At 31.3% G+C, this 13,520-nt stretch overlaps 1 long non-coding RNA gene across 1 annotated transcript; it reads left to right on the top strand.

Annotated features, from left to right (window-relative positions):
- Nucleotides 1-6,522: 6,522 nt before the first annotated feature.
- Nucleotides 6,523-7,357, top strand: LOC121220256 (uncharacterized). The gene is made up of 2 exons (XR_005917471.1): nt 6,523-6,620; nt 6,802-7,357. It is a non-coding gene; the product is annotated as an uncharacterized lncRNA (long non-coding RNA).
- Nucleotides 7,358-13,520: the final 6,163 nt, after the last annotated feature.

Raw genomic sequence — 13,520 nt, 5'->3', positions numbered from 1 at the left:
ATAGAGAGGAGAACAAATTAGGCCAAAGTTATTCTTTTCGCTATGGATAGCTTCTTCGTGTCCCAATTGAGTAATTTTCGCCTTACCTTTTCAACAATAAAACCCATAGTACTATTAGTCACCCTATCATGTAGGAAAGGGACTCTTAAATACGTACCAAGGTTCTGAACTTCCTGAAAGTTGAACATTTGTGTAATTCGATTGCAAATTTCATCTTCAAGCCTCTTAAAAAAATAAATATTACTTTTCTGAGTGCTGATTTTATGGCTCGAAAATTTGCAAATGTGCAAAATGCTTTCCAGTAGTCAGACTTGATCAAGCTCAGCTTTACAAAAGATAACCAAATCATCTACAAAGAATAAATGCGAAATTGCAAGTTATTCTTGAAAGCTGAATTGGTCTTCACCTGCCAATCTTTATTTTTGAACAAATAATATGATTGAGCCATTCCATGCATAGAACAAAAAGGTATGACGATAATGGGCAACCCTGGCGAATCACTCGAGCCAGTTTAAACTTTTGAGTAAGAACTCTATTATAGAGAACTTGCATGGAAGAAGAAGATATGGCCGACATGATCACTTTTCGAAGAAATTCAAGAATCCCAGCAGCCACTAAAGACGCGCCAATAAAACCCCAACTGACTCTATCATAAGCCTTCTCCAAATCCAGCTTAATAGCCATCCAATTCCTCTCATTATGTTTACAACGCATAGAATGAATGACTTTCTGTGCCAAAATAATGTTATCAGTGATATTTCTGCCAGCTATGAATCCTATTTGTTCCTGTGAAATAAAGGTAAGGAAAACCAATTTAAACCAATTCATGATCACTTTCATCACTATTTTATACAAGACAAAACACAAGCTGATGGGTCAAAACTGATTGAAATCCTTAGGACAATCTTTTTTAGGGATTAAAATAATCAATATTATTTAACTCTGGTTCAATTCGATTGTAACACCTCTTAACCGAGACCATTTTCAGAGTCGAGCACGAGACATTACTTAGCTTATCTTACTAATTCGGAGCATAAAAACTTGGTTTGAAAATTTATTTCACTATTTACAGCAAATCTGTCCACCTGTGCAGCAGTCACTTATTTAATTATAAATCAAGTTAAGAAACTCAAAATTTAGATCTGTAAATTTTCCCTGAAACTAGACTCATATATATTTTCACCATAAATTTTTCAGAATTTTTGGTTTAGTCAATTAGTACAGTTTATTAGTTAAAGTCTCCCCTATTTCAATGACTGACCATCCTGACCTCTCGTCACTAAGATTCAATTATCTCTTTGTACAGACTTCATATGGTGCTTCCACTTATTTCTCCTAAAAATAGACTCATCAAGGAATCTATAAATATAAATTATAACTCATAATTCCTTCTATGAAATTTTTAATGAATTTCTAAAGTCAGAACAGGGGACCTCAAAACCATTCTGACCCTGTCTCACTAAAATTCGAATATCTAAAAATATACAACTCTTTTTCTTACTCTATTTCTTTCATGTGAAATTAGACTCATTAAGTTTTAATTTAGTATCTCACTCAGATTCTAATTCAATTTCCACCATTTTTTATGATTTTTCAAAGTTACCTCAATGCATATATCCAAAAACTGTTCCATTGCAAATTTTAAAAAAAATCAATATAACCCCTTTATAATTATCTAACCTTCCCTGCAAATTTAAATCACAACCAATTCCAGTATTTCAACTACTTCATTTAAATACTAATGAAGTTCAACCAATCAACCATTTCAAACTAAAAACATGTATATACTTCGATATCTAACACAACCATAACATTCAAATTTATTTTGCATACTTAGTCATTCATACTAATACTTTTTACTTCAATTCCCTATACATGCCATATAAATCCAAAAAGTTGTTTAACAAAATCTACAGGAGTAAATCTGGATAGTGTGATCGTTGTTGTAGATCCGATCCTCTGAAATATATATATATACACGTCAATCTACAAGAAACAGTAAACACACACCAGTAAGCTTACAGAAAGCTTAGTAAGTTCACAGGCTCATAATAAAATCTTACCAGAATTTCACTAACAACATTAACAAACAAATAAAAATTCAACATTTCCTGCCAACCACGATCTCAAATAATAATTATATCCAATCGAGCTCAATATTAGAAGTCAACTTCTATTCCGACATTTAGCTTCAATTGCACTTACAAATACCTGTCAAATTAAGGATAGTCTTACGGAATTGAGTACATCGTTTGCCCGGTGCCACAATTTGCTTGAATATTTCACATTGCCATAACTCAGTATGGCTTTCTTCACGGAATTACCATACCTACTTTTCACAACTCAGTATGGTTTTCTTCACTGAAACACCATACCTACTTTTCATAACTCAGTATGGTTTTCTTCACCGAAACATCATACCTACTTTTCACAACTCAGTATGGTTTTCTTCACCGAAACACCATACCTACTTTTCACACTTTGCCATAGATCCACCATGGACTTATCTGTCAATTCGTCGTTGGTTGCCAAACATGTGTACTCAATCCTGCGTATCCCTTAATTTGAATTAACAATCTCATCTTCTTCTCATTTTTACCATAATCATAATTCAGTAACAATATACGAATTTATACAATATATCATTTCCACATTAACAATTAATCATAAAAATTCAGCCATATGAACTTACCTGGGCCGATTTGTAGAAGTTGTAAAAGTTCAGAAACTAGTTCGATACTTTCTCTTTTCCGCGTTTATCTTCGGATTCCCGATCTATAATATAAATTTTTCCATTCATTAGCATCTAATTCAATACTAATTTACTTCACAATTTATGCCTTTCAATTTTCGAAATTACACTTTTACCTCCAAAATTTACAATTTTTACAATTTGGTCCCTACTCAATTAACCCTTCAATTGATCAAAATTTTCTCAATTAACATCTTATCCAACCATTTTAGACTACTTAACAGCCTTTGATACTCAGAATTTTAGTACAAAACCCCAATTCCTAACTTTTTCACAATTAGGTCCTAAAAATCATTTTCTACTAAAATCACTTAATAAATCATAATATAATGAAATTAAAACTTTAAATATATATTAATTCATCATAAAATTCCAGAACTTATTCATAGTAACTTACAAAATCACCCATGGAATCAAAAACTAATGAATTCAATAGTTGGACCTAGTTGTAAAAGTCACAAAACATGAAAATTTCAAAGAAAAAGCAAGAATTGAACTCAAATGGTGTAAAAATATGAAAAACCAGCTTGTTTCAGACCTCCTATGGCGTTTGTTCTGATAAATTATGAAGAGATCTCTAGATTTTTCACTTTTATCTTTGTTTTATATATTTAATTTGTAAAATTTCCAATTTTGCCCTTATTTCTCCTTACTTTCTGCTGATTTTTCTTGCCCAACCGTCCAGCCCATATAATTTGGGCCTAATTTCCTTTTAAATCCCTCCTTATTAGTCACTTAAGCTATTTAATCACAATTTTAACAATTTTGCACTATTCTCAATTTAGTCCTTTTTAATTAATTGACTATCCAAACGTTATAGTTTTCTAACGAAACTTTTATACTAACTCAATGACACTCCATAAATATTTTTAAAAATATTTATGGCTTGGTTATAAATTCGAGGTCTCGAAACCTCGTTTTAGACCCAGTTTACCTATTAAATTCTTTTTAAATCGCAAAAATTCATTAAATCACAAAATTCACTAATTCAAAAATTCTTCTAAATTCACACTTGACCCATAATTATTAATTTATTAATTTTTAAGACTCACTAGTCAGATTTAGTGGTCTCAAATCACTATTTTCGACACCATTGAAAATTAGGCTGTTACATCGATTCCCAGAGAAAACCCCATTTACCCACTCGCAGACATCATTACCAATTGTGTCCCACTGACTTCGAAAAAGTGTGCATGATATCCATCACTTTTAGGGGCTTTCAATAGAGCCATGTCAAATAAAGCCCTCTAAATTTCTTCATTAGTGACCCCTTCCTCCAAAAAAAAAAAGAAAACAATCTCCGAAGGACTAATACATGGAAAGATATTTACTGGAAGGTCTCTCATGCTCTGCGGATCTTTACCATATAATTTTTCAAAGAACTTCACAGCCTCAGCTTGTAGAGATTTCTAATCAAAGCACCACTCACCATTATCAAGATGTAAGGCCATGATACGGTTGAACTTTCTCCTCTGAAGCGTATGACTATGAAATAATTTTGTATTTCGATCCCCCAATTGAAGCCAGTCACAACAAGCCTTTTGCTTCTAAAGTAGCTCTTCATGATTTAACACATTTTCCAACTCGTCGTGAATCTCTATTTCTTTCTGAGCTAGATGATTGGAATCAGAGTGGTCCAAAGCCTTTTGGATATTATGAAACAATCTCATGAGATGTTGTTTTTGAGAACCCAAGAAACCATAAACATTCTTATTCCAATATTTAATACAAGTGGTAAAAGAATTGAAAGAGTCTGCCATATTCCCTACAAAGTTCAATTTTTCTTTGACAAACGTGGGAAAATTGTTGTGCTTCGTCCATCCCGCTAAGAACCTAAAAGGTCTCCCTTTAACCAGCTTAATATCCGTTCTTGTATTGAGCATAATAGGTCTATGATCAAATTTAATACGTGGCAAATGGGAGACTAAATACTGCGAAAAAGCTGACACCTAAGCATCATTAGCTAAAGCCCGATCAAGTCTAACTAGCGTTCCACCTCTTTGCCAAGTGTAGGAAGGCCCACTGTATCCCAAGTCCTATAAATCACACGAATCAATAGAGTTACCAAAAATATTACATCTCTTACCAGAGGAACAAGTGCTTTTTTATCCCAAAGTAATTTACGTTTCCTTTAGTCAAGGCTGCCATAAACAAAAGAAATACAAAAGGAATTAATAGGAAAAAGTCCATTAACACTAAGAAGAATGAATTGGGGATGATTTTGAAGAATTTGTATCCAAACAACATCCTTCCATCCTACCCAAATACCACATGAAAATCCAATAGCTTCAATAAGATGAGAAAAATTAAAACTCAAATTTTCAATAAGGCAATTTTATTTTTTACCCCTTACTCTCGGTTCTATCAAGCAAACAATATCTAGACAATATTTCACATAGTACTCCCAAAAAACTCGAATCAAATTCCAGTTGGCACATCTTTGACAATTCTATGTAAAAATTTTCAGATTTGAATCCATAAATAAATTATAAAATTAAAGTAAAATAAAAATAGACAATTTAAAAACAACAAAATAAAACACTCCCAGTCTTACTGCTAGGGGTGAGCATTCGATCGAATCGAATCGAATCGAAAATTTTCGAGTTAATCGAGTTTTCAAATCTCATTTTATCATCCTAACTTTATTTGAAGTTTTCTCGAATCGAGTCGAGTGAGATGGAATTCGAATCGAATCGAATCAAATATATTTGTTCGAGTTAAATTTTAAAAAATAATTTTGGGTTCTTGTAACCATTGTCACCCATCGTAATAAAATTTGTCCACCTTAATCAAAATTTTTATTAACTTTCATCACTTCATAATTTATTTATTAATTTTTTGTATATTGATTAGTTTCTTTGCTTACTTAGTTGTTTCAATTATCTTCAGATTCTTGTCACTATGTATTTTAGAATTAAAAAATATATTAAATGTAAAAATATGATTTTTAATAAAAGTTATTTTAAAAATAAAATATGAAATTGATACCAATATAAAATTTTAACACGAATATTTTATGGCATAATTAATAATTCAATTTTAATATAAATATTCAATAAACAATTTAATAATATAAATAATATAAAATGTGAAATTTAATTTAATAATATAAATAGTAGATATAAATAAAATTATTACTATTTATGTTTAGTGATTTTTTTTTGGATAATTTTGATTTTTTATTTGAGAGTAAATGGTGAGAAGTAAAAGTTTAGGGGAAAAATAAAAAGTTTTGGAGAATAAAAGTTTGAGGGAAAGTAAATAGATGGAGGGAAAATATTAAAAAAAAATTGGAGGGGGAAGGGTTTGGGATAGATGGGAGGTGGGATGAGAAGGGAATAAAAGTTTTAGGGGAAAAGTGGGAGGAAGTAAAAATTTTGGGGGAAAATAAAAGGTTTTGAGGGTTTTTAGGAGTAAAATTTGAGAAAAAATAAATGGAAGAGTAAAATTTTGGTGGGAAATGGATTTTGGGTAGATTGGGGGGTTGGGAAAGGAGGGGAATAAAAGTTTTGAGGGGGAAAGTGGGAAGGAGTAAAAGTTTTGAGGGAAAAGTAAAAAGGTTTGGGAGTTTGGGGTAAAAATATAAAATATTATAGTTTGATATTCGAATTATTCGAATTATTCGAGTTATTCGAATTCGAAAACTTAACTCGATTCGAACTCGAAATTCGAAAAAAAATTCGAGTTGATTCGAATAACTCGAATAACTCGAATAACTCGATTCGTTTAACTCGAAATTCGAATTTTTTTTTCAATTTTTCGAGTCGAATCGAGTTTTGCTCACCCCTACTTACTGCCCAGGAGTAACCATTCTGGCCTGATGATCCTCGACGATGGAGGGACCTTCTTCAGCATTTTCCGCAACAAGGTGCGTCTAAAGGCTCTCTGCTAGTTGAGCCATTGATTCTTTTATTCAAACCTTAGGACCAGCAATGGGTTTAAACCGACTACTACGACCATGGGAGATTTTTTTTTTTTTTTGCAATACGTCCAGTTCTGGTTTGAATTTCCCTTCCCCTAACTAAGGCTTCATTGTGCTCCAAAACCAGGTCTGTCTCCCTCGTAGCTGGAAGGGCAGTGTTTGCTTTCTTTCCCTATTGAAAAGTTACAGCCGTGTGCCTATCGGGATCCAGGTTTCCAACCCCCACCGCCGCCACTTCGTTCCATTGACCATCAAAGACTTGGTTCAGGGCTAAAGAGAAGTGAGGCCTATCACCACCGTTCCCGACGGAAGCTTCATTACACAGATCGGATAAACCTTCTGCCGCTGCCGGACTACCAACACTGCTACCAGCAACAGATGCAATCTGCTGTCCTGGGCCCTTCCATAACTAGGCCATGACGGATTGGGCCCTACTTCCCAAGCTAACACCAAGGCCCACTATCAAAATAGTCTATTTTCTTTTCGCAGACCCCCCCAAATAGAGAAGAGGCCACAACACCACCTTTGCTTGACGAACCAGGTCCAATAAGCGATCCATTATTGCCCTTAAGAATGAAAATTGGGCCGACAATGTTGCTGAAGCCCAAAACATTAGAATTACTTTTCATCTTGGACCCATTAGCTATCTTACCGTTAGAATGTAATAAAAGTTTCCTTGTTTTGTTGATTTGCGTGAGGGATTTCTTTCCTTTTGTTGCATTGCGAATCAGCCGAAACTTCCAATCCTCCAGAAATTAATTCTGGATTCAAATTAACATCAGACAAGGATCTGAAAAGGGATCCTTCCAAATTTTTCCCTGAATTCCAGCATTCTTTTGCGCAAAATCCCTAACCTTCCTCCTTGATTTCCTTTCCACCAGCATCCAAGGCCTGTAATTCTCGCACTTCTCCTTATGGCCGTCCACTACCATACTATGGTTTTTCGGTGCCACCTCAGGTGGTGTCGGTTCCTTTTCCGCGTTGGTTTCAGAAACTCTAAAGGTACAATTCTCTTTCACATGACCATACCTTCAACAGTGAAAGCAAACCGTAAGAAGAAATTCATATTCAACTCTTTGTCCTCTACCATTGACTAAAATTTTGTGTTAGAATTAAATTACTTAAATCTTTATTAAAATAAAATACAGTGATAAAATAAATAAAAATAAAATTCCTATAGAACTATACTTATTTTATTTTATTTTAGAATAAGATTTTTAAAACTTTATTAAACTTTATCTATTTGTAATTGATTAGAATAAGGTGTTTCAATCTTACTACACTTTTATTAGAATATGATTTTATAAGCCTACAACTAGGCATAGTCTACTCCTCTTGTAATTATTTGAATTCGACATAGTGAATTTTCTTCTCCTCTGTCCATGGTTTTTTTCCCAAAAGGGTTTTCACGTATAAAAATCTGTGTGTTCTTTATTTTTATTTCTCTTTTCTTTGTGATATATTGTCATTACCGACATTCTATTTTTACATTTGGGATACCAGTGGCTTATCCAAATTAACGTAAACGACCATCCGGGCAAAGCGACCTCTCGTCATACTGTCTATGTGCAACTCTAATTTGGCCGCCTTCCCAACCATTCCCCCTATTTCAGTCAAAATTTTACATTTATATAAATAGCCTGGCAAACCGGGAAGTCTGGTCCAAGACATTACCACATTCGGTAAAGCCTGTGCCATATTAAACGACACCATCCAAGGCTGCACTATCAAGGATTGGCCGAAAACGACCTAAGAGCCTTCAGAGAGAACCTTTTCATAGTCAAGCTTGTTCTGAATTTGACCAAAAAAATATATGTTCTCAATATTCATCAAGCGAAAAGGTAATGAGGGTTTCCAAGTGCTGTGAACTTTGTTCTGCAAAATCGAGAAATCAATGTTACGACCTAGAAGTTTTAAAATTACTGTATTATTCATACCTCTAATGAGAATTTGGTGAATCCTATCAGAAAAGTTGATAGAAGGAACCCCATTAACAAAAGACTTATGTATGTCTCCTTCGAGGATGTCAAAGTCTTCCTTTTCCTTTGAGCCATTACAATTAGTCTTAGAAAGATGACCTACAAGCTTATCTCTCCAAGAGATTAGTTGTTTAGTGGTTGAATCGATCAACATATCGCTATTCGTAGTCTCATCTTTATTTTTGAATCGAACCTTTTTAAGGATCAACCCTTCCACAGATGAATCTTCATTAGCAGCGTTTTCACTGAGAGAAGACATTTTTTTATAGTATGTTTTAACATCATACTTTATTGTACTATTTTTATCCCTTATAAGAATGCTTGTAACGTAGTAAGTGATGATGGTTGCATTTGATGAATTTAATGAAAATATGCCACACATAGTGACAGAAGAGAAATTAAATTCACTATTTTATGACGGTGCGGTTGTAAATTTTAAATAATCTTTTCATTTCTTGTGAATTTAGGTGTGCAAAAATAGAATAAAATTTTAAAAACTAATATTTTTTTATTCAAATAGTTTTTTTTTCATCCTCATCTTCAAAGTAGTTGGGGGTATTTTGAAATATTAATTTTTAATATCACATGTATTGCAGGTAAATTTACACATTTAATTTTTAATTACTTTTTAAATAGCATATTTTTAATTATTGCTATTTATTATTGATAATGATAATTTATTTTAGTTTTTAAATAATATTTAAATTTGAAACTATATAAGAAAGTAAATTATAATGTTAATTTGAAAAAAAAAAGTAACACAACACATAGCAATTATACTATTAGTTCATGATAAATAAGAAAAATATTTAAATTAAAATAATAAATATATTTAATAATAGTGATTAAAAATAATGGTTGAAATTTGAATTTATTTTTAAAACAAACCCACAAAACATTTTTCACCTGCACCAAACAAATAGATAAAAAAGGAATAGGTTTAAGAGCGCTTGTTTCACATAATATAAACTTATAGAAAAAAATTCAAAAATAATATCATACATCATCATTAATTAATATAATTTTCAGTCACTCTCCTATGCCATTATTGTTCAAACATTCTTTGATTCCATTGTTATTCGAATATGATTCGATATTGCCTATTCGAAGAACCTTGGCTTCAGTTATTCATTCTTTTTTATAATTCTAACTTACTAATGCAAAAAAAAAATCTCTATTTTTTTACAGGTATTTTTCTTAGATGTTACCTGGTTGAATATGTCTAATTACTTAATGTTATTTATAAAGCTAAACATAAATTTTAATTGGTATATAACTCCAATATTCATTAAGTGATAATTAAGATGCTTAAATTTCTCTTTAAGTAATAATTCTATTTTACATTAACAAACATAATTTTTAAAAAATAAAATAAACACAACTTTTTTTTAAAAAAAATTAATCATATTTTTCTTATATTTTAGGTTTAACGTTCCATCAGTTGTAAATTCATTGATAAATTGATGTCCATAACTCCTTCAAATTTATCCTATAGTAACACCTAAAGAATGAATTTCCATAACTCCCTAAGTTCATTATCTTGTAACCCTAAATCATTTATAAGGTACCTTATAGTTGGTCCTTAATACTTTGCAACTTATAGTACTTGAAGCCCTGTAAATAGAGGGCATGTACAAGCTTATAGTATCCTAAGTGAAGTTCTAATCATCCTTTCATTTCTTTATCTTTCTTTCTCTCTTAATATTTGTATTATCTCTTAGTTTATAATACGTTATCTGCACGATTTTGCTCAAAGTGATAGTTTCTTTTGTCGATGATCAAATTTATTCTCCATGATTTTCAAGATCTTAGACAGATGGTGAAAGATTTGATATTGGTCTACAATTGGAGTTTGATCTGCTTACTTCTTGATAAAATTATCAAGACGCAGCGTCAAACAAGAAAGTTGTTATTAAAAATTTCGTAGAAGAAAAAAAATTGAGATAAATTTACTTATCATATCACATGTTTGTATGTTACCTAGATTTTTGTTCATAAAAAATATGTTTTTTCTTAATATATGTTATTTGATAATTGCTTGATGATTATATATGAATGATGATAAATTAATTTTAATTTATAAATTGATAGATTTGTAAATCACAATCCAAAATATTATCGATCACCTTTATTAATAAAGGCCTAAGATTCATCATAATATGTGACCTTGAATCGATTCTTAGTCATCATTAAACTAGTTGTTTTATGTGTTTATTTGATGGTTCCAATTTGAATATATATAATTTTTCTTAACTTTAGACATCATGTATTCTTGGACTTTAATATTTTTAAAAGTTCTCTTAATCAACAATGATTAAAATTATTATATATATTAATAAAATCAAGATTATTTCACATCAAACATGATTGTTTTAAGTCCATTTAAGGACAAACTTTAAGGAATGTCTTAATTGATTTTTGAGCTAATTCTATTGAAGAATTTCAAGTTTAATTACAACCAAAATTTTAATTCTTGAATGATCTTGGTTGACAACATTCACTTTTGCAGAGCTGTTGAGTGTATTTTATGTTATTCGTTTAGCGATCGTTTAGTGAGATGGCATGAACAATTGTAAGTGAAAAAGTTTTAGTGAACATGATATGTATGATTTTTGAAGTAAATTTTATGCATGTTTGTGATTATTTATGATTTTTTTGCTAGCTCTAGCATTATATCAGGTTTGATATTTTAAATGTCATTTTATACATACATTTGATTTATGATAAACTCCATGCATAACTTGACTATTTATTTCTAGTTAATTAATGATGCAAAACTCTTGTGAAAAGGGTTTTAAAAGCATTCTGAATTGACATGCCTTCTTATGGCTAAACAAAATAACGAGTTATTCATTCTACTGAATCTACTCCATTCCTCGAATTAAATGTAGCAATACATAACAATTATTAAAATGGAACATATTGTCATCATTGACAAATAGATAAGAAAAAGATGTATGATTTGAAATGTTGTTAAATGCTCATTTTTAGAATAGAATGATCAATGGTTTATACTAATTAATCATTCTTTGAAGTGGATGATATCTATATAATCTTATTGGTAAGAAATATGATATATGCTTACATTATTGTCTAAATTATTTTTAACACGTTCCTTGAAATGAATGTCTACAATAAATATAATAAATTTTATAATCACTTTTGATCATTAAATTCAATTTGGACATTTGAAGATTTTGGCATATTCCCTAAAGTGAATATTGCATATAATTGTTTGCAAATTATATTTTTTTATTGAGTTAATGACATTACAGACTTCACATTGATTTAGACATTTTCAGAAGTAAATTTCATAATAATGCTTATATAAGGATACAAAGTAAAAGGAATGACAATAAATTATCAATTGTCACAATTTATATTGACATTATTAGTACAATTGAAAAGCATGTTATAGTAAACTAAAAGTTTACTGTTACAAATACATTTACTACTTAGCATGACCAGGTAGACCATCCTGGATCATATATAATGTGAAAATTAATTGAGAATTCATGTGAACATTCATTAAAGAACCAGAAAATTCTTTACTCTAAAGAATTCTTATGTGTTGCTTATTTTCAATGAAAATTAATTATTAGAAACTCACTAGCTAAAGTTGAGATTTGATGTCTTGCATTTCTAAAATGAATATAGGTCCATTCATCCAACATGTGGATGGTTTTGATATTATATAATTTTGGTAGATGCATCTACAAAATAATCACATATGTGTTATCAACTCGCAACTTTTCGTTCGCGAGATTGCCTGTTTAAATAATTAATTTCAGATTATACAATTAAGATAATTCATCTTGCTAATGCTAATGAGTTTATATCTCAGGCTTTTATTGATTACTATTGTTGGTTTAACAAAGAACTAATTGAAGCATAGAAAAAAATATGAATGAAGGGATGATTTAATTTATTAGCAAAGCAGCCCTTATATACAAGTTCAAAGTAACAACCCCAACAAAAAATTCAAATTGCTACTCCTACAAATAAGCTAACAACTCCTACTCCTACAAACAAGCTAACAACTCTCCTAGTGTCATGGGTTGCGCATGGAAGCCTGCAACCATGACACATTCGTGTGATCCATCAAGTGGGAAGGAGGTCATTTGGCCCGACCGGACTGACCCATTGCTTAAAGAGACTGAAGGCCCATCTACAAGCTTGACACATATGGAAACATAATCTTCGAGGATATGCAATCGTAGATATGATATGTAATCTTAGAAGATATGATTTTGTAATATTAGAGATTTGATTTGTAGATACCTTTTGATCTTAGTTGTTGATGTACTTGATCTGTACCGTTGGATTTAGGGAGGCTCTACTACAAATAGAGGCCTCTCCCCTCATTGTAAATCACTTGAGTTTTGAATAGAAATAAAAATTCTTGAGAGTATTTACTCAAACTTCTCTCTCTCTTGTGTTCCTAATTTTCTTGTGGCTTGTTCTTATTTCGTTCTTCGTTCATCTTTGTTTGGATTTGAGTTGCTTTCGTTTGTGTTGGTTTTGAAAGAGGATTTCTGTTGAATCCTCATATTGTGGGAGTTAGGCTGAGTTAGGCATTTTTAAGAGCGAGAAACTGCCTAAGGCTGCACAAATTGTGAGGCGAAAATTCTAAGTCCGTGACACTAGGACTTAGTCAAATCTCCCTAGGACTTAGTCTTATTTAAAAAAAAAATAGTTGCATCCTTGAAACACTAACATTCTCCTCCAGACTCAAGTGCTGTAGACACCAAGTCTATTCCTAAGAAACTCAAATCGACTAACATGGAAAAACTTAGTAAAAATATCTGCCACCTGGTCCTCTGATCTGCAATAAACCAGTTTTACTTTACTTGTTTTTTGTACCTCC

Source organism: Gossypium hirsutum, chromosome D08 (genome assembly GCF_007990345.1).
Source record: "Gossypium hirsutum isolate 1008001.06 chromosome D08, Gossypium_hirsutum_v2.1, whole genome shotgun sequence".
NCBI classification, from domain to species: domain Eukaryota; kingdom Viridiplantae; phylum Streptophyta; class Magnoliopsida; order Malvales; family Malvaceae; genus Gossypium; species Gossypium hirsutum.
This window is presented reverse-complemented; position numbering and strand designations above follow the sequence as displayed.